At 38.2% G+C, this 26,246-nt stretch overlaps 1 pseudogene across 1 annotated transcript in view; it reads left to right on the top strand.

The window, feature by feature from the left end:
- LOC309823118 (acyl-protein thioesterase 2-like) overlaps positions 1–7,163 on the top strand; it is a 30,388-nt pseudogene extending 23,225 nt beyond the window's left edge. The window contains exons 2-3 of the transcript in view: positions 4,621–5,299; positions 7,107–7,163. The product of the transcript in view is annotated as an acyl-protein thioesterase 2-like (transcript). The remainder of the gene's footprint in view (positions 1–4,620; positions 5,300–7,106) is intronic.
- The last annotated feature ends 19,083 nt before the right edge of the window (positions 7,164–26,246 follow it).

Genomic DNA, 26,246 nt, shown 5'->3' with positions numbered 1-26,246 from the left:
TATTGGTTCCAGGGCCAAGGCACATTCAGACCCAAGACTGAATCCATCCTCCTTTTCTGTCAGGATGTCTGTAACTCATCTTACTTTTATATCTCCTCTCAATAGAGCCTAAAGTACCTGACTTCAGGGTGGGTTTATGAGTGAAGCACTGAGAGCAATTAACATTTGAATGAGAGCTACCTGTGGATTCCCCTATTTTAACAGCTGTTAAATGGAATTACTTGTCTGCTTCAAACTCCACGCTGGTGGGTTGTGTGTAACCATGTGGGAATTACAATGCAATTACTCATGCAAGTGGGGATTAAATGAACTGGATAGCATAAATCAAACTGCAATTTTGCAATCCAGGCAGTAATCCCAATGACTTCTGAGGAAACGCCCACGGTAATGGATCAGTATACAACATGTCAGGAGTATTCCAGGATATTTCAGTATTTATTTGTGCTAGCTCTACTTGCCAAACCAAGAATTGACTGAGATCATCTGGATAATCTAAACCAAAAAGAGCAGAAGCAATGTTTTTCTTTTGAGCTAATACTAATTCCTGTATTTCACATTTGTCGTTCAGTTAAATGCTCTCTCAGATGGGTTACCTCATGTCGATGACTTTAGCCAAACCAGCCGTTTGGCCAGACATGCAAGATTTTGTGCAAGATTTCGTGTTATTCTTTATGGCTCTTGTGCAGAACAGACACTTATACTGGGTTGTAAATGGCCAGAGTGAAGAACAAATTAATACGTTAGAGAGACTGTGCTGACTGAACCAAAAATAAAAAATTCGGCAGTTACTCAGGGGATGTAAGCAACTTAGAAAGCAGATTACCTATATCTCAAAGTGAAAATTTTTACTTATAAAATCCTGCCTATATTAATCCAAACCACACAGACATTGTCAAAACATACATTTGACCAGTGATATGTATGTGGCCACAAAACGTTTGAATTGTCTAGAGGTAACGATGCTCAAATAAGTCAAATACTGAAACTGAAATAATAATATTTAGGATCTCATTTTGCCCCTTTACTAAAAAGTGCTTCAGTGTATTCTATCTTTTAATCCTGTAACAACCCACAGAACGCTGCTAGTAATAAACCCTTGTTTACTTGCAAGGCTGAAGCAGAGAAGGTGTGTGACCTGTGGAAGGCCACAGAGCTAGCAGGTTGGTAGAGCCCATATTTACACTGGTAATCTAACTGTCCAAACTTAGTTCTCAATTTTTCTACCCTACATTGCAGTTACATTTTCTCTCTGTGTGTTTTCTTTTCTTGCAGACAAAACGTTTGTGAAGCTGACAACTGGAAGGGAAATGTAGATGTACACATATACACCTCAGTAATTGCTTAGTGGTTGCATTCTGTGGCTTCATGTCAGTGGCCTATTGTAATTGTGGCAAGAGTCATGAAAAGCCTGTCTTCATCTGAGCTCTCTCTTATCCCACTGGGCTCACCCTTCTCCTTTTGGGTCTTTTGTTCTGCCTTGGGTTATATCTCTGCTGATTCCTTTAATTGCTGTGTTTGGGCTATGGATGTTGTTATTTTCAAGAGTTCAATAACAGAATTAATACCCTTCGGGAACAATTTTTTCTTTTTTCTTTTTTTCCCTAAAAATATCAAACAGGCCGACCCCCATCTGCACCACTCATATGTGAATGGCACAAGTTCTATTTAGCAAGATATATATTATGCAAATCATCCAGTGTTACATTTGCCATTAATAGTTTTATTTACTTTTTTGTTTTCGAGTTAAAAAAAAATCAAGTAGCTATTCATCATTATCTAGGCATTGAAAAATACTAATGCCTTCTTATTACAGTTACCAACATATAAATACAGATGAAAGAAATGTAGTTTTTATATTTTATTAGTACTGAAACTTATTTTTGTTTTATTCTGGCATAAAAAATCCATAAATAAAGCATAACTAGCAACTTCTTTGATTTAATTAAAGCTACAGTTTTGTACACAAAACTAATCCATAGCAGAGCCACATAGCTAGATTGTAACAAACATCCAATTGTGGAGTTAACGCAGTGATATTAATGGATTGTTTTACCCGCACTATTATTACTTAGAAAATTTCACTCCTGTCACATCTAACCTCCAGTTTAACTAACACTAAATGAATAATGAAAATGAAAGACATTTCTTTATTTAAAATGCAATACCTATTAATGCAATACCTATTAATAAATAAAAACATAAGGTTAGATGTAAAACAATAAAACATTAAATTTAAGTTATTAGCAATATGCTGCTGTATACTAATTTCCACAGCAACTTACTAGAAGCTGAATAATTTACCCTAGGAATAACATCACAGGCTTCCTTTGGGCAAAGCCTGAAAACTTTTTCCTACTGGATGTCTGCCAGTGGCGTTAGCTGTCAGAAGAAGGCCAAAGAAATTGATGAGACCGAATTCTGCACTTCATTATATTTGACAAGAGAAGAAAAAAAAAACCTACCTCTCTTTAACCCTTTGATCAGATCATCAAGTTTTTGTAATAATTCTTAGAACATGTAGACTGACTCAAATTAATTTTTAAATAAGAACATAAGGTAGCTGTAGAGCAATTTAGAGATTCTAAAGTGCTTACCAGTGAATTAATTTATCCATTCTCAAAATAACCATTTGAGAAAGGAAGGGCATGTGTTACCTGCTTCTTTTTACAGAATGGGAAATAGAGGCTTAGAGATGTTCACTGATGTTCCCAGAGTGGCATGGTTGGGAAGTGACTGAGGTTGAGTTTGATTGGTTAATCAGCATTTAGAGAGTTTAGTTATTGTCTTGAGATGAAAATCCTAGGCAAATACCTTTGTAAAGTGAAAAGAGTTATGTTTGGAAAAGGAAGGGAAAGAAGTGATGCGGGCCTATGTGGAGAGAGCCACAGTTACTTAAAAATTTAAAAGTCCTTATTGATGGGAAGCTTCGTGGTGGAGCAGTGTCAATATTGGTTCTGCTGCTCCTAAAGCTCTGTTGTAAGGGGAGGGGGTGGAAGAATCTGAACGCTCATCACCACTCCCAGAGGAAGAGATGGGGGGACCTGCTCTGGGAGTGGGCTAATTCTTCTAGGGGTGCTGACTACCCAGGTTCCTACCCTTGATCTCATATAAGGGACAAAATCAGTTGTTTGATGCCTGTTTCGTATAAAAACATAGGTAGGGAATGACTGTTCTCCTCTCATTAAATTACACTACTAAGGTAGATTGAGTCGCTGCACTTAATTTTCCATGGCTTTTCTATAATGCATCCATGTTCTTTTCCACGTGACTTTGCGGTACTACCCTACTAAAGAGGGTAGAATATGTTTCCCTGCCTGATCAATGCTGAGCTTGGCCATGTGACTTGTGAAGGCCAGTGGGAGGTTGGTGAAGTGAAAGTGGCCAGTTTGAGGCCAAGGCTTTGAGAAGCATGATGTGTTTCTTCTCATTCTCCTGTGGTCTTGTCCATTTGCCATGAGCAAAACTAATGGTTAGATACTGGTCCAAGGAGAATGAGAGACACAGGGAGTTGACTTGCACCTAATCTGCTGTCTGGAGCTCAGCCTACACAATCAGAGCCAATTTATGAAGCCCCAGAAAAAATAAATGTTCAGTGTAGGCCACTGAGTTTGCAGTGGTTAGTTTTGTAGTATTAACGCAGTAATAGTTAGCCATGGTAAACACCAGCCATCTAGTATTCCAAGCCAGAAACCTGGGCATCATAACAGTTGAGTTTTGTTTTTAAGGAAAACTAGGTTATGGTTTTGAAAAAATACATGATTATTATAAAGGATTTATACAATAAAGAGAAGAATATAAATGAAAGTAAAAAATATTTTAAAAAAGAAAAAGGAAGAAAAATGTATAAGATGCCAACCTCCGGCCCCCCAAGAAATAACCATTTTCAACTTTAGGTGAATATCATGTCAGACATTCATTTTTTTTTCCATAAACATTTTATTTTAGAATAGTTTTAGATCCACAGAAAAAAAAATTGCAAAGACAGTACAGAGAGTTCCTGTATACTCCTCACTGAGTTTCCTCTGTTGCTAATATCTTATGTTACCATGGTACATTGGTCAAAACTAAGGAGCCAACATTAGTATATTACTAAAAACTACACTCTACAATTTATCCAGAATTTACTACTTTCTTCCTAATGTCCTTTGTCAGCAGAAGGGTCCCATCCTGGATATCACATTACATTTAGTTATCATGTGTCCTTAGCCTCCTCTGCTCTGTGACAGTTTCTCAGACTTTCCTTTGTTTTTTTGACCTTAGCAGTTCCGAGGTTTATTGATCAGATATTTTGTAGAATATTCTTCAATTGGGATTGCCTGACCTTTTTCTCAAAATGAATGGATTTTGTCTATGCTATATCATTACTACACTGTGGTGATTTCTGGAGCTTTGTAGCAATTTTGAATCCAGGAAGCTCTTGTTTCATGAATCAAATTTCTCTTATGATATTAACGGCAGGTTTTGAACATTTTCTTCTTTGTATAATCTGGCTCCTCTAGGTTTCGTTTGTTTGTTTTCCTGCTATTTTTCTTTCACAAAAGAAGCTTTCTTCAGCTGTCTGTTAATCCTTCGTTGTTTGCTCAGCTTTGAAGGTGAAGATAAAAAATCTGTTCACTTCAGGCAGGGCGGCAGAGTGGGAAGAGTGTGTGTCTGGGCGGAAGAAAGAGGAGGATCTCCAGAGAGGTCTTGAAACCCCCAGGAGTGGAGGCCCCAGCCGTGGAGCCCTGCAGTATATATGTGGTAACACCATGTCTGTGCCCCTGCTCGGATGCTGCCACTGTGTCTGGAGCTGAGCAAGAAACAGCTGAGGTTATTTTTTTACATGGCCTTGGAGACACAGGGCACAGCTGCGCTGACGCCCTCTCCACCCTCCGGCTCCCTTACGTCAAGTACACCTGTCCCCATGCGCCTCGGACCCCTGCGACACTCAACATGAAGATGGTGATGCCCTCCTGGTTTGACTTGATGGGGCTGAGTCCAGATGCCCCAAAGGACGAGGCTGGCATTAAGAAGGCAGCAGAGACCATCAAGGCCTTGATTGAGCATGAGATGAAGAATGGGGTCCCTGCCAATCGGATCGTCCTGGGAGGCTTTTCACAGGGTGGAGCCCTGTCCCTCTTCACAGCCCTCACCTGCCCCCGCCCTCTGGCTGGCACTGTGGCCTTGTGCTGTTGGCTGCCTCTGCCCCTACCGGGCCTTCCCTCAGGCAGCCAACGGCAGTGCCAAGGACCTGACCACCCTTCAGTGTCATGGGGACCTGGACCCCAGTGTTCCCGTACGGTTTGGGACCCTGTTAAAGGTACAGTCCAACTTATCAAGATTAGTTAATGTGTGTGTCAGGAAGGTGGGAATTTCCCCCTTCCCTTCTTGCTTCTTTTGGCTGGTCTAATAGTTAAATTGACACAAGACAGATGAACAAGAGAAAAAAAATATTTAATTTGTACATATGGAGGTCTCATGGAAATGAGACTTAAGAAGTAGCCAAAGCAGGCAGCTTTTATACTTTTTAGACAGAAACAATAAATTTGTGAGGAACTGACAAGACACAGAAACTTAGGCTTGGGTGCTTGTTTAGTGAAGAATCTAAGCAGAGTTTGGGCTAGGGGTAGTAAATTAGTGAAGAAGTATCAGGGTTTGTTTATACAGGCTTCTTGGTCCTGAATTCCCTGTCTCTAGTGATGAGGCTGTATCTTTGCCTCCTGGTACAGCGAAGGTACCTTTCACATGGGAGATTTATTTCAAGGGAACAGAGGAAGATTAGAGTTCCCTTCTTGCAATGGCTGTTTCCCATGTAACTCTAATTCAAAATAATCAATATGCCACTGAGGCATAATTTGAGGTGGGCTGCCCTGACCCCCAATATATGCAAGTTACCAGGCTATGGCGCAGAGAAGACATGAAGATGAGTAAGACATATTCCCAGCTCAGCTCTGTAAGCATTTATATCAAATAAAGGAGATACATATACGTGAAAATGCACCAACAACTTGGGAAGTAATTGTAAATGGGATAAGATGGTTTTTTGTTTTTTTATTTTTTTTAAACTTGAATTGCCTTTAGAAGCAATAAGCTTCAATGTAAGTTAAAATCACTGTATGTCAATTGGCTTTACTTCCGGAGGGCACAGAACCTCCCTGGCCTTAGTTTTTATAGTTTTAAAATTGAAATAAAAATGCCTTCTGTAGATGACTTACAGGATATTTGGCAGAGTCAAAGAAAATAGCATAGGTGAACCAGTTTATAAACTTCTGAGTTCTATTGATGTAAGTGATCTTTGTGGTATGAAGAACTAAACTCGAACCCATTTTGCCTCTGTCTTTAAATGAGTCTCAGTAAATTGAAAGTGCTTTATCTTCCCAAATCCCTCGATTATAATTTACATATTATATTTCTTAATGTATTCCTTAATGATGTAAAAGATGTAATTTCATAAAATAGGGTTCAGTCTGTCTAGGTTCAGTACACCGAGGTTCAGAATTTGCTTTCTGAGTAATCTATTTCAATCAGTTTAATAAAGGGTAAAAAAAAGAATTAGTCTTGCTTTAAGACACGCATATACTATGTCAGAGTTAGCCTTATTCTAAGTCAGGCAAAGATTATCAAATTACTGATTTACAAATTTCTTAATTAAATCTTCCAAACGAATCCCTCAAGTTAAATGAACTGACCTTGTGTAAACACAGTAACCTATAAAAAGACTCAGCACAGTTGTCTCTTTGTGAAAGATGCAGTGAGGTCAGACCATGATTGTCCCAACTTCAGCTCTTTAAGGGTGGAAGCCATGACAATGAGAACCAGACAGCCTCCCATGCCTTGGAGGAGTGGAAGTCATTTACCTGTCAGTCCCTATTAAACGTGGGACACCCTCCTGCCTTGCCAACATTCTGAAGACCAAGATAGTCCCACTCTTACTTAGGTGAGGGTGTGGGCATCGGATCTGCACAGGTCTCATGCTTTGGCTTGCTGCCGCAAGCAAGACCTTTCCTCTTAAGCAGCTTAGCTTTCCTCCATTTGTGATCCTGGTCTTAAGATGTTATTTCCTTGCTTAGTCAAACAGGACAGGAATTATTTGTCATAAAAGACAATGATCGTGTTTCATTTTTTAGTCCCGAGAAAACCTGCTAAGACTAAAAGCCTGTGCCTTATACAAGAAAAAATCTTAACCCAAGAGGAAAGCTACTCTTGGTTTTGAACGTCTCTATTCTCTCTGCTCAAAGGAGAAACAAGCGTGCCATCATATTGTATACCACACTACTGAACTATTAGGTTTTCCCTGCCGTTTCCTACTTTTGCTTTTTATTGAAATATATATACATATGTATAATGAATATATATTGGTATATATATATATTCTCACGCCTCTTTGAGGTATGATGTTTCAGAGGTTAGCATATACATATAGCTCATTAAGCTGAATAAATGTGGATTCAGATGAAGAATCATTTGCGTTCCTGGAAGCCCATCCCTTAGAAGCAGGTGCACAACACATGATGAAGAGAAAATGTAATTGTGATGAGGAGGATTGCAGCAGCAGCACGCGAGCTTTTTGACTCATCTGCAGTTGCACCTGTGTGTTTGTAGCTTTTATTTTCGATCTAGGAACTATTCCTTTTCACAGGAGCTGGGTGAGTTTTTAGGAAGGATTGGTTACAAAGGAAAAGGTTAATGTGAGGCTATGATAATAATAGAAGTGAAATAAAATGCACTTGAAGAGGTTTTAAGATATATCTCACAGGAAGTTTTCAATAATAACAACACAGCAAATGATATGATTGTAATAAGAAACATTGGCTTGAGTGTTGGAGGGCATCAATCACCTGCATTGTCTTGTAAATTGACTAATTTCTCAGAATCTCAGGTCTTTGCAGTTCATCTGATCCCATTAAGGTCCCTTCTTGTTTGAAAATGCTATGAGCTTGAGCTTATGGCAAAGTTCATAGAGCAGGCCCAATTTAGTAGGCAGTGAACTTCCTCACAAATTGAAAGCAATTGGAGGAAGCAGAACTGCAAATGTTAGCCATTATGCCAAAAGAAGATACTTTGTAAAAACGAAATAATTATGGAACTGAGGGCCTAAGAAAATTGAAGATATACTTGGGATTCAAATTTACACTTCAGGGCAAAATAACAGTCTTTCAAAAGACAGCAATGGGAAGCAAGTTCTGAGGGAGCGCCAAATAAGGCTCTCCGATCCAAAGTGTTTTCCCCATTACTTATCCTTAAAGCTTTATTCTTTTAGATCTTGGAAAGCTGCTATCTTTCTTTAATTTCTCTTAAAACCTTTAAGTGAAAGGAAGCACAGCATGAGCGATTCAGCGAATTCATAGGTTGACATCTAACACTTCGGGGGATTATGTCATGGTTAGCTGAGAATATACCTGGGTTAGAGTAGATGTCTGGAAGAGAGGATTCCTCTGGGAAGGAGAGGTCTCCAGAGGAAGGAAGGGGTGCTCATGGGGCAAGACCTCAGGGGAAGCTGAATTTGCTTTTTGCTTTATATGCGGGGGCGGGGCGGCTGGGGAGAAAGTACTGATTGATCTATCAAAACAAAAACACCACAACTTGAATCCTTCAAGGTGGAATAAAGTACAAATGAAAAGTATAAAAATACTAAAAGTAGTACAAATGAAGATATGTATCGGACTTTTTTTTTTTAAAATTAGGAGGAAACTTGCAACAACTGAGAACTACAAGATGGTAGAAATGTTGAGAAACTTTGGTTGTATATGCTTTCGACGTGATCAGATTAAGAGTGTCACCAAGCACTGACATGCGTGCACCTCCCCCTCCTGAGAAGTGCTGAAATACCAGGCAGTGGGCAGAGGAGATCTGGACAAACTCCTGCGATGAGACCTAGATGGACCAGGTTAGGGCAGGCTGTGGAACAGGGCTTCACAGAATTTATGTTCATTATCCGTTGTAAGAAAGCAGCATTTAAGAGACCAGACTGCGAGGGAGAGAGAAACAGAAAGATGATTGATTTCAGCAATGAAAATTCAAAATAATAATATTTGGATATTTTTTCAGTTACCTGGAGTATTCTGTTGACAGGATACAATGAGACAGATCCCCTTCTCCACATACTCTGCTTTGAGAGAGTACCAATTTTCTAGAAGTCAATATGGCAAACGTTTCAGAACTTTATACATATTCATTGATCATTGTCATAGTCATTGTGATTCTAGAAAAAAAAATTAAGGCAGAAATCAAAGATGCACGAAGTGTTATATGAACAAAGACATTTTCTAAGATACTCTTCAAAACTGGAATCTATATCATTTTAGAATTGATTAATATAGCACTGCCCTATGATAGATTAACATTTTAATTCACTATTAAGGGACATAGGAAATACATAGGGAGGAGCAGATATACACAGCAGTATAAAGAATATGATGCTAAGTGTTTAAAACAAACAAGATATAAAAGGAGACGAGGAAATATAACAACATGGTAATAGTAGTTATATCTGTGTGGTGTGATCATGAATCATTTTTACTCTTTTTCTGATTCTTTATATTTGAAACTATTTATAATGAACATCAAATTATTTTTTAATCAGAAACAGAAAATAAATATAAAATTTTAAGTGCACACCACACTTTGTGAAATTCCAGAGAAGGCTTCAGCCTTCTGAAACCTCACGTTCTGAGATTTTAGGTTTCAGCCAGATGCCAGACTCTCTGACTGACATTTGGTGAAATGGTTTCTTGGTTTAAAGTTCCTTTGGCCCAAGTCTCAGAAGTTCATGGAACAGATGGCTTCAAATTGAAGGACGGATCTGGTAATAGACAAAGGCAAAGCTGTCCCTCTGTGCTAAGGAAATAGGGCATTGACCAGGAGACATTTCGAGTTCTGACATTTTTTCCAGCTCTTTCATGCAAAGGTTTTTGTTGCTGAACTCTGGCTCACAGAAGGGGTAAAATCAATGTCACAGGAGTTTCTGTAGATAATTTAAACACCTCTGTGATGGTTTCCATTACAGACTCTGGACCACTAGACAAACACAAACGTGGCCTGGAAAGGCAGTTGACACATGTTTCTACAGTATAGGGGGCGATATTCAACTTGAGGTGTCCTTGTCAACTCTGCCTTATAATCCCTTTCACCCTGTGAGTGCACTTGGGGGCAACAGATCCAGGGAGATACCTGCAGGTAGCTGCCGTCACAATTGCTCATAACCCGTGACAAACCCATGAAGCTGTCCAGACTTCTCCCAGTCCTGACGTTCTTCCCAGTGACAATCCTGTAGAAGAAGTAGGAAGAACAATGTGGATGCCCCAAACCCTGAGCTTAATATATCAACTGATAAAGCCAGTAGGAGATCCAGTTGACCTGTGGTGTCTAGGGATTTAACAAACGTGCTGGCACAGAAAAGAAGAAATCTATTACAGTTGTATGATGTCATCCCTTGTCTTCGGCACCACGTTCTCCTTAATCCTTCCCTACAGTGGAGTTAGCAAGGCTAAGCATTGCTCTGCTTTATTTACTATTTATTTTATTATTATAACATATTTATCATGTGGAGGGGGAGGTTTAAGCATGCCAATGCTGAGGGGAACCTGTATCGTCTGGGTTCTGGACAAGGAAAATCCTCTACTCACTTAGCCTGGCTCCACCTGTTTTCTCAGTTCACTCCATTCCTACAAACATTTCATAGCCTCCTCTCCCTTGTCTTACTAGGGTAATTTCAGCACAACCTTAAACACCTCCAGTATTGATGTCCAAATTAACCCCTTCTTTTAAATAAGGCTTCTTAGCACATGTAAAACATTTTCCTACTGATTTTCCTTTTCTAATTCAGTAAATACATTTCCTCTTCCAATTTATCACTGTTCAATACTGCCATACCATTCTACTGCTCTCAAAGTGATTAGGAAAACTGAGACTAGAGAAAGCTAGACTAATGGGAAATGTGTGGTCTATACATGGTTATTTTCTGTATCAATCTTAAATCTAACTATTAGCTTCTCAGATCTAATTATTGATTCTAATCTAAAATTGAAGAAAATTTTCAAAGAATTGGTATGTATCAAAAGAAAGAATGAAAACAACATTAGACCAACAAACCTGAAATAGTCAGTTTGAGTCCTGACTTTCATAGTTTGTGTGACCTTGAAGAAGTTACTTCATTTCTCTGACTTGTTTCTCGAATGTGGATGACTCCTGCTTTACTTACTTTCCATGCCTGCTGTGAGATCAAATGGGGCATTGTTTGTGGAAAGGAGCTGTAAATCTCTACAGAAACATATCATCAATACTGAGATATTAGCTTTGGTATCTGCATGATCCTGGAAAACTGACAAGTAGTTTTATGAGTTGGGCTAGTTCTAAAGCACAACACAGACAAAAAAAGAAAGAAAAATTCCCTCAGAAACATTATCATCCTATGTTTAAGATCTTTCCATTTTTTGGCCAATAGATTTTGAACTTCTTGAGGATAAAAGTCATATGTCATTCATATTTACCTTCTCATTACTGAATGGAGTATTTCAATCTCAACAGATGTTCAGGTATGAGAAACCGCAAGGGTATACATGTGGAAATGTTACTGAATGCAAGTTTGTGTGCTCGAGTGCACAGAGAGGCCAGACAAACCCAAACATCAGAGTTTGGAGCCAAGAAATTTTTCTTGCAGGGCCATGCAAGGAGAACGAGTAGCTTGTGCCCCCAAACCCTGGACTCACCTAAGGGTTTCAGCAAAGCATTTTTAAAGGTCAGGTGAGGGAGGGATGTCCCTGGGTATGTGATAAGCTAGTGCACAATCCTCTGGTTGATGTTGAGATAACAGAGTAGTTAACTTTATCAATCCTTAGGCACCAGAAAGTCTGGTGGCTCCATGCACAAGATCATCAAGTAGTTAATTTCTTCCACTTGGTGGTAGTTTTTAGCATCTGAAAAAACTCAGAAAATATGCATAAATACTGTTATCTAGGTACTTCAGAGAGGAGCTAAAGCAGAGGATACTGGGTGGGGGAGAGGGGGGTTCTATCTGGGGAAGACCTCATAGGGTCCTGTTCAGTTACAGAAATGTACTGTTTCCCCCTTAGCATAGATTCCCACAAAAGCAAGGCAGGATTTGAAGGATGGGTAGAGCATATTAAACCACTTCCCCAAAGACTCTGTTTAATTTTCATTGTCCGTTGCCTGACTACCATTAGACTAATTCTTATTTCTTGAGACTGTCAGCAATTGCTGGTTTTCACGGATTGACTATACAAATGAATAATCCCCAGCCGATTCACCTCTTCTTCATTGTTGCAGGTGGCGATCCTTAGATCCTCATTTCTACAATAGCCACCATAGATCACTTTACAAACCATTCAAACGTGAGAGAAATCTCAAGGATTCCCGTGTGTAGCAGTGTGTCGGTGGCTTGTGCCCATGCACATTTTTAACTTATACTGGGAAAAGGTAGCTTAAAACATATACGTTATTGTACATTCATAAATATCTGATTTAATGAAGGAATAATAAATAAAAAATGGTCTCTAACATAGCAACCAAAGGAGAGGATAACTCCTGGGATGGTAGCAGGTGAACCAAAGGCTGAAGGAAAACAAATAACAATAGGAAAAGAACGAAAGAGGGAAAATGCTTAGGAGCCACAAAGGCTCAACTGCTTCTCAAAGTCACTTTTTGCTAATGGTGTTAAAACTCATATTTTTAACAAGAGTTCAGGAGGTACTATTGTTTTTTGTTTTGGATTTTGTTCTTTTGGGAGAATCCATCTGGGGTGAAACAAAAGGAAATGCATTACAATTTGTTTACATAATCTGGAGAAATATTCAGCTGTCTATAGGATCTGAAGGAAGACATTTGCAAAGGAAATCTGTGCCAACCAACTGCATCATTTACATGGAAATACCTAACTAGTTACTAACATAACTATGGTATGTTAGGATCGGTTTCAATTGCTTTGGGCAGTGCTATTTAAATCCTCAAAATACTCCACTAAGTATATCTAAAAACACAGTACAGCCTTATATGTCGCAGGGAGTTGGAGTTCTATATTTTGCAGTTTTCTGTTTAAGGAGTAAAATTTATGAAAATGTTACATTTTATTTCATACTATGTTAAGTAATTTTTAAAAATTTATTTGTTTTCTTTATTTCTTTATTATTATTATTTGACTGCATCAGGTCTTAGTTGAGGCATGCGGAATGTGGTGCGGACTCTTCATTGTGGCACACGGGCTTCTCGCTAGTTACAGCAGGCGGGTTTTCTCTCTCTAGTTGTGGCGCACGGGGTCCAAAGCACGTGGGCTCGGTAGTTCATGGCATGCGGGCTCTCTAGTTGAGGCGCAAGAGATCAGTAGTTGTGGCGTGAGGGTTTAGTTGCCCCGCAGCATGTGGAATCTTAGCTCCCCGACCAGTGATTGAACCCACGTTCCCTGCTTTGGAAGGCAGATTCTTTACCACTGGACCACCAGGGAAGTGGTGGTAATTACGTTAGTAATTGTCAAAGTAACATTTCAACTCAATTTGAGTAGATTGGAATGCCAGGAAGGAAAGCCTGCCATGCCACACTGATCCAATCTGTGTATTTGTAACAAATTTTACACAGTTAAATTTATGGACTTTGCAGTGTAAACCAAGCAAACTGTTTAGGGTAGGTTAAATTATACTTTATTTTAGTTAATTTACCATATGTATGTGAGAATACGATAGGACAGAAATAATTATGAGAATCTCTCGGGTTCCTATTTTAGCTCTGTTGATAACCAGTTATGTGACCAGGGACATAGTACTCTCAGAGGCTCCGTTTTCTTGTCTGGAATTAATAACTACGCTACAGATTTTCAGTGGATGTTAAGTGAGATCCTGCATGTGATGTATATAAAGTGTCCACCTGAGTGGAGACACATAGTGGCCATTCAGTACATGTTAGTTCACTTTTATGAGCTCATACATTGTTACTAATGAAAACTGCTGTAAAACGCTATTTTCATTAAATAGTTACAAAAACCTGATTATTAAAATCAATTATATTTTTGCTGAAAAATCAATTATATTTTTTATAATTGATTATTAAAATCAATTATATTTTACTGCAGAGTACAATGGGGATGCTGGGAGGGGAGGGATGGGTGACAGAATGGGTTAGTGTTTGTGATTCTCATGTAAGAATGTAGGACAGAGGGTGGAGTGTAATGCTGGGGTTAAAATGTTTTCCATTACTCACTTCATGGCACCAGAATTCTTTACTTTATTAGATGCAGATGCATTTTCTTGTTCTGCTGAAGACACTGGAAACTTTAACACCCTGAAGACAGTCTCCAGATCTTTGAGGTAATTTACCTAAATGCATGAGCCTGTGTATATAAGGTGTCAAGCAACCCTAACTCATTAGGCTAATGATTTTTCTATGTATGAGAAACAGCATGATCCAGGTGTTAGATAATACCTATGTGGGCCAATAACTCACTTTATTTTAGCAATCTAGCAACTGGGTACCATTATTGCCTTGGCACTCAGTAAAAATGTCTTGTTGCACTTAATCAGCTAGACTGCACTATTAACCAGTACTTCCAAACATCTGTCATGAATGTTAAGAGTCTTTTAGATCAACAAAGAATGTTACATTGTACACAGACTAGATTTAGTGGTACACCTATTTAAATGTATTACTACCACATGTATGAAAATTCTTCTGATTTTTCAGAAGAGTTCTTTCGCAGTAGTAGAAAATAGAGAAATGTCTATATAGAAAATTCTGCTTTTTTTGCTCCCTTTACAAGTGTCAAGTGTCAAAACACCTACCAACGCAGCTGAGGAAATGAGAAAGTCACGATGATGTTAAAAGAAAAGAGCAGAAGTGAACAGTTTCACTGGGTGGAATTCATAATGTAAAGTGAGTGAAAGCACCTTTTAACTCCCTTGTTTCACACCAGCGTGATATTTTCTGTCACAAAACAGTTTAAAATAGTGGGCAGTCCAAAGAATAGGTTATGGGTCTGATGAAACGCCAAGTCTTCTAACCTGGGCTGCTACCTCCAATCATGAGGCTGACTGTTTAGAAGTCTGGATAAAACAGAATGTATTTTATTCTTATAGAGGTTGCACCTGACTCTTGTCATTCGTGGTGAAATTTTCCTGTTTCATTAGCCTGGTGTCTGCTGGGTAAACATATGGTAGCATTTACTGCTTAAACAAGTGCTTTTGTCAAGTCAGGACACGTTATTGCAAATTTTTAACTTAAAACTAAATGGAAAATGGAGTTGACATTTTGTTTTCTGTAATCTCTAACATGGGTATTGAGAGCATATTTGAATTAGCACAAATGAAGGCTTTTCTTTCCAAAACTGGCTAAATGACATTTTAATATATGGCATAATTTTTCTTATCAATAAATAGGCTTGACACCATGAAAAGTAGCTCAGAAATGCACATTTCTCTGTTATGCCGAGATAGGCCAACAAGCTCAGGTACTTGTCAAGAGAATGCATTGATAGGGCAATGTTCTAAGGAAGCAAAGTATTGCAGTGTGGACTTAGTTCCACTTAGAGGACGAAGTTCCGCCTGTCACAGTTATGTAGCCAGAAAATAATATTTGGAAGAGTGGATTGTTTCTGCTCAAGGGGAAGTGCTTTTGTTTTTATCCATTTCCATTTTTCTTCTTCATGCACAGACAGATACCAATTTGTGGCTTGCTGACAGTGGAAATAGAAACCAGCTACTGTGAGGGACATTCATTTCCCTCACAGATGACCCCTGATTTATACTTTAACTACAGCTTTGCCTTGATGTAGGAAAGGGCCTAGGACTGGCAGTAATGCAGCAGAGGTTGCTAGGCCTGTAGAAGTCTAGTCGCTTTCCTTGGAAGTAGAGATGGAGTTTTGACATCTTTGCTGCTCAAAGTAGGTACATGGATCTGTAGCAATGGCGTTGGCATCATCTGGGATCTCGTCAGAAATGCAGAGTCTCAGGCCCCACCTCAGTCCCGTGAGTCAGAATCTGCATTTTGACAAGATCCCCAGCATGTATATGCATAGCAATGTTTGAGAAGAACTGGTTTAAACAGTGGTGCACACGTCTTACTTTGTTATTATGTTAGATAACCCAGCCATTGGAAACATTAGCTGATTAGAAAACAATTGACAACTGTATTAGTCAGGGTTCTTTAGAGAAACAGAACGAATGGCATGCGTGTATATAGAAAGAGATTTATGATAAGGAATTGGATCACATGATTAAGGAGGCTGAGAAATCTCAATATTTGCAGTTGGCAACCTGGAGATCCAGGAGAACCAGTGGTGTAAGTCCAGTCCACGATCAAAGGCCTGAGAGCCAGGCAAGCTAATGGTACAAGTTCTAGTCCAAAAGCTGGCAGGCTCAAGACCCAGGAGGAACCAGTATTTCAGCTCAAGTATAAAGGCTTGAGAAGACCCATGTCCCAACTCAAACAGGCAGGAGGAGTTCCCCCTTTCTTGTGGGAGAGCCACATTTTTGTTCCATCCAGGCCTTCAGTTGATTGTATGAGAGCCACCAACTTTAGGGAGGGCAGGCTGCTTTACTCAGTCTACCAATCCAAATGTTAATCTCATCCAGAAATACTGTCACTGACATGCCCAGAATAATGTTGAGCAAATATTTGGGTACCCCGCGGCCCAGTCAAGTTGAACATAAAATTAACTACCACAACAACTGTCATGGATAAAGTACCTTGAAGAAACACTTTCTTGGCCAATTTTGGATACTTTCCCTGTTCACTTGGCCCAAGTTCCTGAGCTACAGCAATAGTGTGCTCAAAAATATGGGATACAGTTTTCCTTTTTCTATCACTGTCACTTATCCCAACAACATCCCACTGTGTGGATAACAGCTGCACTACCAGAGAGACCAAAACCCTCAGGGAAAGTCGCACAGGAAGAAAGTGGCTCTCTTTCACCTGTGCTTGCTTTGGTCTTTAGGTGTCTTATTTCAACTGTTTCAATTTTAGAAATTCCTCTTTGTGATGATGTTATCTGGGAGAGACCAAGAAGAAAAGGAAGCAAGGTGTTGGTCTTTATATGGAGAGTAGCTACCATGATGTCATTACAATTTCATCTTCTTGATGAAGGCATAAAAATGACTCTGTGTTCTAGGATAACACATGCTTTAGTTTAAAGTTGGCAGTAAGTCAAATGTAACTTTGTACAGTTTAGCAATACTTGACGGTATGAATTAAAATTTTTTTTTACTTAAGATAGCTAAGTTAATGATAGTATACTCCCACACCTCTATTTAGGACTTAAGCAGAACTCAGTTAATGATTTTGATTGCAGAAGATCTTACTTCTAATACTCGATACTTGGTTCTGCTCTAGTATTTGGCATATGGGAGATTATACTTCTCTTTGTCCTTGAAATTAGGCCACTGAGTTGACTTGCTCTGCTCAAGAAGTCATCCTATGTGCCACATCTTGGTGGAAACATTTAACTGTTGATGCGCCACGCTCCAGTCCACTGCTACTGCTGTTGTGGTTTTCTAGATGGGAAAGATGTCATCAGTCTGGCAAAGTGAGGACAGCGGAAGTCAGAAATGCCCACCAATACCCAGAAGATATATACAGAGAGTGATTCTTTAAAAATTATCACAGCAGAGAATAATCTATCCTGGTGAGTGCACAGATAGGTAGATACAGCTTGGAGAACAGAGAACAGATTGAAGCAGATCTGCTTGGTGTAGGCAGAGGATTATAAGAATCTGGATCCTGGCCAGGGGTTAGGGTTATACCTCTTGGTTGTTAAGATGATGTCTCCAGACCCAACATGAGTCCAATTACACCCCCTGTAAGAACCAGCAAAGTAGACAAAAGTGGAGGCTCAAGAGCTGCTGGGTCGGGTTCATGACGGTCAGTTGGCCAGCTCCTTCATGCTAGAGAGTGAACACCTGGATAATGAAATTATCTTTCTGTTTGACCTACGGGAGAAAATGAAATATGGCAATTTGAATCAATTTCTACTTCTTTTTTTCTTTGTCCACAAAACCCAGCCAATGGGTCCTACTTTGTTTTTTAAGTTTTTGGAGTTGTTAGTTTGAACTATCCATGAGAAGGGATTATGGAGTAGGTAGATACACTTAGTCTTTAAATTCTTACATCAGTTTGGAAGCAATTCTATAGATACCCTAACACTTTTTGGGGTGATATCCTGGCTGTGATATTTACTAGCGTCACACACCTGAATATGCTACTTAATCTCTGTAAACCCCTGTGTCTTTTCTTTTTTCTTTCTCCTTTTTGTTTAAATACATCATGCTATTGCTATAATTAGCACGTGTCTCTTTGTCTGGAATATTAATTTTTCAATATATCATTTTTTAATAAATGTGATCCTCAATATCATATATATACATGTAGGTCAGTAATCCCTCACACCGTTTAAAAAAATCTTATTCTAAACATGATACAAGATCAGTTTTTAGTTCCTGTTGGTTCAGGTGATACTCAAAAATTTGTTCTATAGCGTGATGATTTTTCTTCTCTTTGCTGAGGGGATATGTTTCTTTCTAGGTTAGATTTTTATCATACAAAAGATTTTCCTTTTCTTTTTACTGCAGTACCTTTGTTCAGTTGCCATATCAATTCTGTCATCTTGCTTTCGCTTGGGTGGTTCTGTGCAAGGCTTTAATTCAGTCTGGTGTAGTGTCTCACCGTCTTTGAGAATTGTGTCTTTTCTCCTTCAGCAACAGTGTGAAGACTGGGCCTTTCATAGGCTATTTTCTCATAGCCTGGAGAATTGTCAGAGGGAGAGGGGAACTCAAATGCAGAGGTACCCAGATTTACTTGGTCTACACTTTTCTGAAAGTCTATGAAATGTATTGTATGACATTTCACTCCTTTTGGTTGGGAAGTTGGAATTTCCGTTCCCATGGGGAACATGTAGATTTACTTGGTCTACACTTTTCTGAGTCTATGAAGTGTATTGTATGACATTTCACTCCTTTTGGTTGGGAAGTTGGAATTTCCGTTCCCATGGGGAACATGTAGATTTCAGCCCATTTTTTCCAGGTCCGCATGTGGTTGGGGAGGCTTTATTTCTGTCCATCAGTCCTTTTGTTCATTTTCCTCATTTACCTGTTTTCCCCAATAAGTGTTTCCATTACTCCTCAGTCAGGATTGGAACAAAAACACTACTCTTGCGGTTTCTTTCTTTGTATTTGAGAGATTTCCCGAGAGTTCTCAGGAATTTTGCCACACTGTTTTGTACGGGGCCTCTTCCCTCTGTGTAAAACCTTATCTTTCCTTCTTTGACTAGGAGTTTTGAAGTTTGGGGGCATAGACAGTGTTCACTTTTTGGCTGCTGCCAGGTAGTTTTTTTTAAAAAACATATTCTTTTGCTTGTTTGTTTGCTATTTTGTTAGTTAAGGGAAAGGGAGAGTAATTATTCAGGCTTATTTTGCTCTTTTTACATAGATTTTCCCTCATATTTAAATTTTATAATCCCATACATTGAGATTCAGTGGACATGTGATGTGAAATCTCAATACCTCTAGAGATTATTCTGGGAAAATAGCACCAATCAGAAGGTTTGAGCTGGAGTCTTGTCTCCGTCACTTATTAGCTATGTGACTTTAGGTAAGTTACTTTTCCTCTTTGAGTCTGATTCCTCATTAACAAAAAGTGGGTGAAAATGGTGATAACAATAACTTATCCACTAGGTGGTTGTGTGGGGTGGAGTAGAGGACCTCTATGAAAATGACAGCTATGCAAGAAACACTCATAATTTATAGTTTGAACACCTTTCAAAATATCACCAGAGCCATACTAAAATTTTAAATATTTTTGCTGCATTATGGTGATTTTTGTGTGTTTATTATAAAAAGCCAAACCTATAGAGTAAAATGAAATACAGCAATTAATCAAAATCTCAGGCTTTATTTTGACAGAATTTTGCAAGTTTCTTCAAGTTCATCAGTAATTGGCATTTTTTTTTTTTCCTGTAGCATGTAGGCCCTGTGAATTTAGTGGCTAGCTTTTGTTCTTCATGGGAAATTTCAGTTTCTGAATTTAGCTTCTTTTCCTTTGCCTCACTTCCTTAAGTAAATAATGCAAGGCAGCAGAGTCTGTATGAGTATGGAAGTCTCTGCTGACCTGGAAAGCAAGTCTGTCAGGTATATTTTCTGTGAGAAATATCAAATTTGCCATAGAGGGAGTGAAAATAACAAGGTTTTGTCCAGTGTCACACCCCTGGCTGAATTATTCAAGAAATGATTTTGTTTGAATGCTTGTATATATGCAGGTCTGAGTAGGAGTAACAGGAGCTGTTACTGGGGGGCAAGGCTTGGACAATGGCCCCAGGGCCAGACTGCAAGCTCTGACCTGACCAAAGCTGACGTGCTCCAGTTTATGGTTTCTACACTCAAAACCATAAATGTTTGTCACGCTGCTTTGCATTAGCCTTAATAGATGAGTGCTGTTGTTTTACAAATAATAATAAAATTAAAATGATAGCTGTTGTTTACTGAACGGCTGTCATGGACTGGGCCGGCACATTTACATTTATATTCTCATGCAGTCCTAGCAGCACCACTGCCAGAAGAGTACTAACCCTCATTGCAACGATGAGAAAAATGGTCCTAGAATGGTCAAATAACTTGCCACTGTCAAGTGACAGAGCTGTAAGTGTCACTCAGCTGTAAATGGCTATCAAAATGTATATCCTGGTTTCTCAGATTATAAAGTTCTCATTTTTTGTTATTTTCTATTGCTTCCCAGAAATCTCAGTTAACAAGAAGTTATTTTTTTTACTCCATGTCTTTACAGCTTTGTTGAGATTTAATTTAAATATCAAAGTTTCACCCATTTAAAGTGTCTAACTCAATGGTTTTTTAGTATACTTTCTGAGTTGGCCAACCATCACCATCATCTAATTTTGGATTATTTCCATCACACTAAAATGAAACTTTAGCGAATAAAGAGGCAAACTGCACAAGCAAAAGTTAAAAAAAAAAAATCAAAGGCTAATTTTTATTGCATACTCAATAGGCATTCGGCTATGGTTATATCTTTTTCTATCATAGGATCCCTGACATTTGAAATGATGACCCCAGTGATGTGTCAGGCAGTGAAATTTATGGCATGGCTCTTGACCTTATCTTTCCAAACTGAACTCGTACTAGCTGCCTCCTTTCTCAGCTTCAGCCATGCACTCTGATATTACCAACCATCTGCCATTCTTGCAGTATATGTGACACTTCTGATGCTGCTCCTTTCCTGGAGATTTCAGCTATGTGAAATTCTCTTCCCAAGAATCTTCTCTCTGTTGCCTGTTCCTTCTCCAGCAGGCTTCCCATTTTTACTACAGTTTGCTGATGATCATTATAATAATAAATCTCCTTATTATTTATTATAAATGTGATGCATTCCTTATATTTATCTCTTTTATTTTGTCATCATGACAAACATTTGGTAGAAGTTATTACTTTCTTTTCATAAATGAAAAAACTGATTTTGAAGATCCCAAGGGTATAGCTATTACATGAAAAAGCATTGGGATTCATGTGTCTGACCACAAAATGGGTAAATCTTCTTAGCCCCAGAGCAATAAATCTGCCAGACTAATTGGCTAGAATTACAGTTACTTGTGTGCATATCTGAATTGCCTACTAAGATGAGGAGCAAAGCAGAAAAATTAGAACAGATGTTCCAAGCCGGAATCATTTGCAAAGGAGCCACTAGGGCACTTGGTACTTCCGATGGCTTCTCTCCTTATTGATCCCACACAATTGCTTCACCTTGAATTTGAGACTGTCCTTCTCCGGTCTTCTCCAGGTTTCTGCTTAAGAGCTTCATAAGCCTTCTGCTGCTGTAAAACTCTTGGAAGGAAAAGGCTGTCCTGTTTACATGCCAATCCTGCAGCAGGGCTCTGCGCTGGATGCCTGCTGCCAACTCAGTGCTAAAGGATTGAGCTCTAGGCCCTGCCCTACGAATGTGCTAAGCGAAGCAAGTCTTTGCTTTCTTTACTGTGTTACTGGAAATAAGGCCCTTTCACTAACACAGTAAAGACATGTGACCTGGATTACTTGTGAAGAGAAGTGCAGTTGTCAATTCCTGTCACAAAGATGAGACTATATGCCTGATACTTTACAGAATTAACTCATTTATTCTCACAGCAGCCTGATTATTTAGGTACTCTTGTTATATCTAATAGGTGAGAAAACTGAGACTTGGTGAGCGACAGAGCCAGGTGAGTTCCTAGGTCTGTCTGAAACCAAGTGGTACTCTTAATCAGTTCAATGTGGTGCAAAAATAGAGTCATCCCTATGTATATATATTTTTCCCATCTTTTGTTCCATTGTCTTAATATAGAGAAAGTGGTCATATTTTGAGTATTACTTACAGTATTGACACAAAGTGTCAAGACATTAATTTTAGAGCACTTTATATTAATTTAACAAAAGTAAGTGTTTTAATACACTTTTAAATAGACTATGCCATGAGGTAGACATACAGTTGACAACAAGGGGCCAGGTGAGGCTTGGCCTTTCCTTGAGTACTTAAATATAATTTATTATCTATTTTTATTAATCAAACTAAAGCATCTACATAATTAAATAAAAATTACATGACTTTCTTTGTGGAGACTCTAAAACCCTTTGTAATTGCTTTTAAGCCTTTAATTTTTATTTAATTGGAATCACGGTGCAACGAAATGCCTTTCTGCTATGTTCAATGTCTTTTCCTGGTTATGGAATATGATGTGCTTTCATATGAATTTATAGAATTTCTAAATCGGTAGTGTGCAGAGACTAATCTGTGCATTCATATATGTATATATATGAATTTGAAGTTTGGAAAGTGTATAAATGTCCATCATTGATAACTCTTTCAGTCATGCTATTTTTCTTCTAAGAATTCAAGTAGACAATTTTAGGTATTGCACTGATTTCTTTCTTTTAAATAAACTTTATTTTTAGAACAGCTTTTGATTTACAGAAAAATTAATAGTTACCATATACGCTACACCCAGTTTCCTCTGTTGTTAACATCTGACACTGGTATGGTACACTGGATACAATTAATAGGCCAATACTAATACATTCGTATCAAGTAAAGTCCACACTTTATTTAGATTATCTTAGTTTTTACCTAATGACCTTTTCCTGTTCCATGATCCCATTCAGGGCAGCATATTATATTTAGTCATCATGCCTCGTTCCTGCTCCTCTCATATCTGCTTCTCAAAGCAAAATCAGGCAGAAGCTCCTTCATGTTTCCTGTGGTAAATTAGCCTTGCCTGCTTCTATTCTTTGCTTCCTGTCGCCACGCACAACTAAAAGTTTAATATTTAAGGCATTCTTCTTGATGCTGCTCTTTGTAAGATCAGAAAGTAATGAGAACAATATTATAACACTTGAAAATCCATAGCGCCAATGTAGGTGCTCTGTACATACTTCACTAAGTTTGTATAAGGATCCAGTGAGGTAATGTGTGTGGAGTCTTCCGACGTCCTAGTCTCTTGTGTTTTCCCTGGGGATAGAAGTAGGGATGTTCCCTGGCTGTCTTGGTCCTTCAAGTTTCTTTTACAAGTATGACTTTTACAAGTATGTCCTTTTACAAGTATGTCCGTCTTTTACAACTGTGACTCCAGTTTAGCCAATGATATAAGAGAAAGACTTCGGGTAATGTTGCCAGGAAGTTTATATAATGCGCAAACTCACCTTAAATCATGCCCTACTCCATGATTCCTATGTGGAATATCAAAAATGGTTTTGATTAATAGAAGTACAGAGGCTATCTTAACATCCTGTGGGTGAAAGCCAAAATTTTAAACTGGAATAAAAAGACAGAAGGAACAGTGCCCCTCTTTGACATTTTTGCAGCTTGTACAACCCCAAACAGCCTACCTTCAGAATTTGTGTTTTAAACAAATAGTTTTCTAACTTATTTGTGTCAGTACTAGTCTTTGATTTTTGCCATTAAATACAATCCTACTTGATACTGTAAGTTAAATCTTTAGCATAAGACCTGATACTGGTACTCTGATTTTTTAAGATATTATCATGAAGACATCTACCAGTTCAGAAAATTAAAACTACCAAACAAAATACAAACACCCAGAATATGTTAAAATGTAGTTTTCTTTAACACGTATTTACATTAAATAATTTTGCCCCAAGTGAACAAGGTCAGTCATTAACCCTTTCCCATACACATCACCAAAAGAGAAAAGCTGCTATCTCCAGCACAGTAGGAGCTCACAGGCCAAAGTACAAGATAGCTGAAGAAGTAATAAGTGATACTTTAACCATTTTGATTGTGTAAGTGGCTAAAATGTTGTTCTTAGAGTTCTTTTGCACTAAGCACAAGATCTTGGTGGAAATAGTTGCTCATGTCCTCAACCTTCAATCTTGAAGTTTGAGATTGTGTATAAAGTAAAAGAAAAAAGTATTGTCACTTAAAAAATTAGCTTTCCAGAGATGGTTTTTTTGTTTTTGTATTCATAAGTCTACTTTCGTTTATTAGAAGATGAAGTACTTGAGAACAATGACTGTGTCTTATTCATAATTATAATCCTAGAACTCAAGATCCTGGAACATAGTAGGTACCCAAAGATGTTTTATGAATGAATGGATGAATAATGAATAGCATATTGAGTAATTTGTATATGCCTATGAACTTTCAACTATAAACAGGGATTCTATATATAGCAGAATGATTTCTCTGTACCTAAGAAGAATGTTAAGGAGCATTCTTGCTCCTGTTCCCCAAGCATTTTCCCCTCAATGAATGGGACTGAGGATGGAGTGGGAGGGAATATTTTTGAGCTAATATTCTTGGTAGCTAGATACTTGCAAATAGTTCTGTTCAGTTCATAATAATACATTGAGAAGAAGGTATGGTTGATTTTCCTCTTGCCCCCTTTCTATCAAAATTTGGATTCCTTTTTTTTCCTACTCTTAATGAAGTTTGTTTTCACTGTCATATAGACCAGCATAAATGTAGAACCTCCTATATTCACCTTGTATTTTGGAAGTTCTCTGATACTATCAATCAAAGTTCCTTTATGGATTCTGGAAAACTGATGCCTTTCAGAGGTCATATTATGCAAATTCACATACCTACCTGTGACTTGATCTAGAGGTGGTGGCAATGTCAGTGGCAAATAGTCAATATATTACTGGTATATTTTGGAGAAGACTTGGTAAGACTGGCTTAGATTGTACAAGTGAACAAATGGGAAGAATCAGGGATAACACCAACTTTCTGGTGTGAGCCACTGTGTGGATGGTGATACCTTTAGCTGAGAGAGGGAGCTTGGGAGATTTGTTGAAGAATAAAATTAAATATGGAATAAAAGTCTAATTCTACTTCAGTACAATATGGGTAGCAGGAATTGGATTAATCTTCCCACCTGAAACAACTAAAAAAAAAAAAAACAGACAAAATATACAAAACAATGCATCTCAAAACATTGATCTTCAGTCAGTAAAAGACACTGATCCATTCTTGAGAGACTGAAAACAAATCAGGTGAGCACTATGCTTGCCCCAGCTTAATGTCTGGAGCATTTCCAGGTTTCTGCACAAGGAGGGGGAACCCAGGAAGAACTTGATGATCTTCCTAAAATGAAGAGGCAGAGGTAGGAATCTGGGGAAGCTAAGGAAGCTAGAGATCACAAGGTAGAGTACAAGAGAGAAGAGAGCTGCAGAGAGGAACTCAGGAGGTGTCTAGAAAAACCCATGGAGAATTGTCTTCAGACACATAGATGCAAACATTCTTAACAAAATTCAGCAAATAGAATCCAACAATATATAAAAAGGATAATACATCATGACTGAATGTGTTTTATCCCAGGAATGTTGTATTGCTTTTACATTCACAAATCCATAAGAGTAATCCACCACATTAATAGACTAAAAATGAAAATTCCTATGATCATTTCAAGAAATGCAGAAAGAAAGAAACATGTAGTCTCCAGCATACATCGCTGGTAAAATCTCTCAGTAAACTAGTTACAGAGGGAAACTTCTTCAACATTGTAAATTGGAGCTTAATTTGTTATGTTTAGTTTAGCAATTTTGCATCAGTATCTGTCATTGTTCTGTGATTTTCTTTTATATTCTTAAGGTTAAGGTGGCCTCCCAGAAGAAATTGGAAATGTTTTATCTTTTTTAATTTCTAGAATGTTTTGTATCAAATTGGTCTTACTTCTTCCATGCTTGACAGAATTTACCAGTAATGTTATATGGACCTGTAGTTATCTTTCTGAGAAGTTGCTATAATACAGATTAAATCTTATTATAAGATATAGAACTAAT

The sequence above is a fragment of the Grampus griseus genome (assembly GCF_964374135.1).
Source record: "Grampus griseus genome assembly, chromosome: 5".
Taxonomy (NCBI): Eukaryota; Metazoa; Chordata; class Mammalia; order Artiodactyla; family Delphinidae; genus Grampus; species Grampus griseus.
Note: the sequence above shows the minus strand (reverse complement) of the source record. Positions and strands in the feature narration are given on the sequence as shown.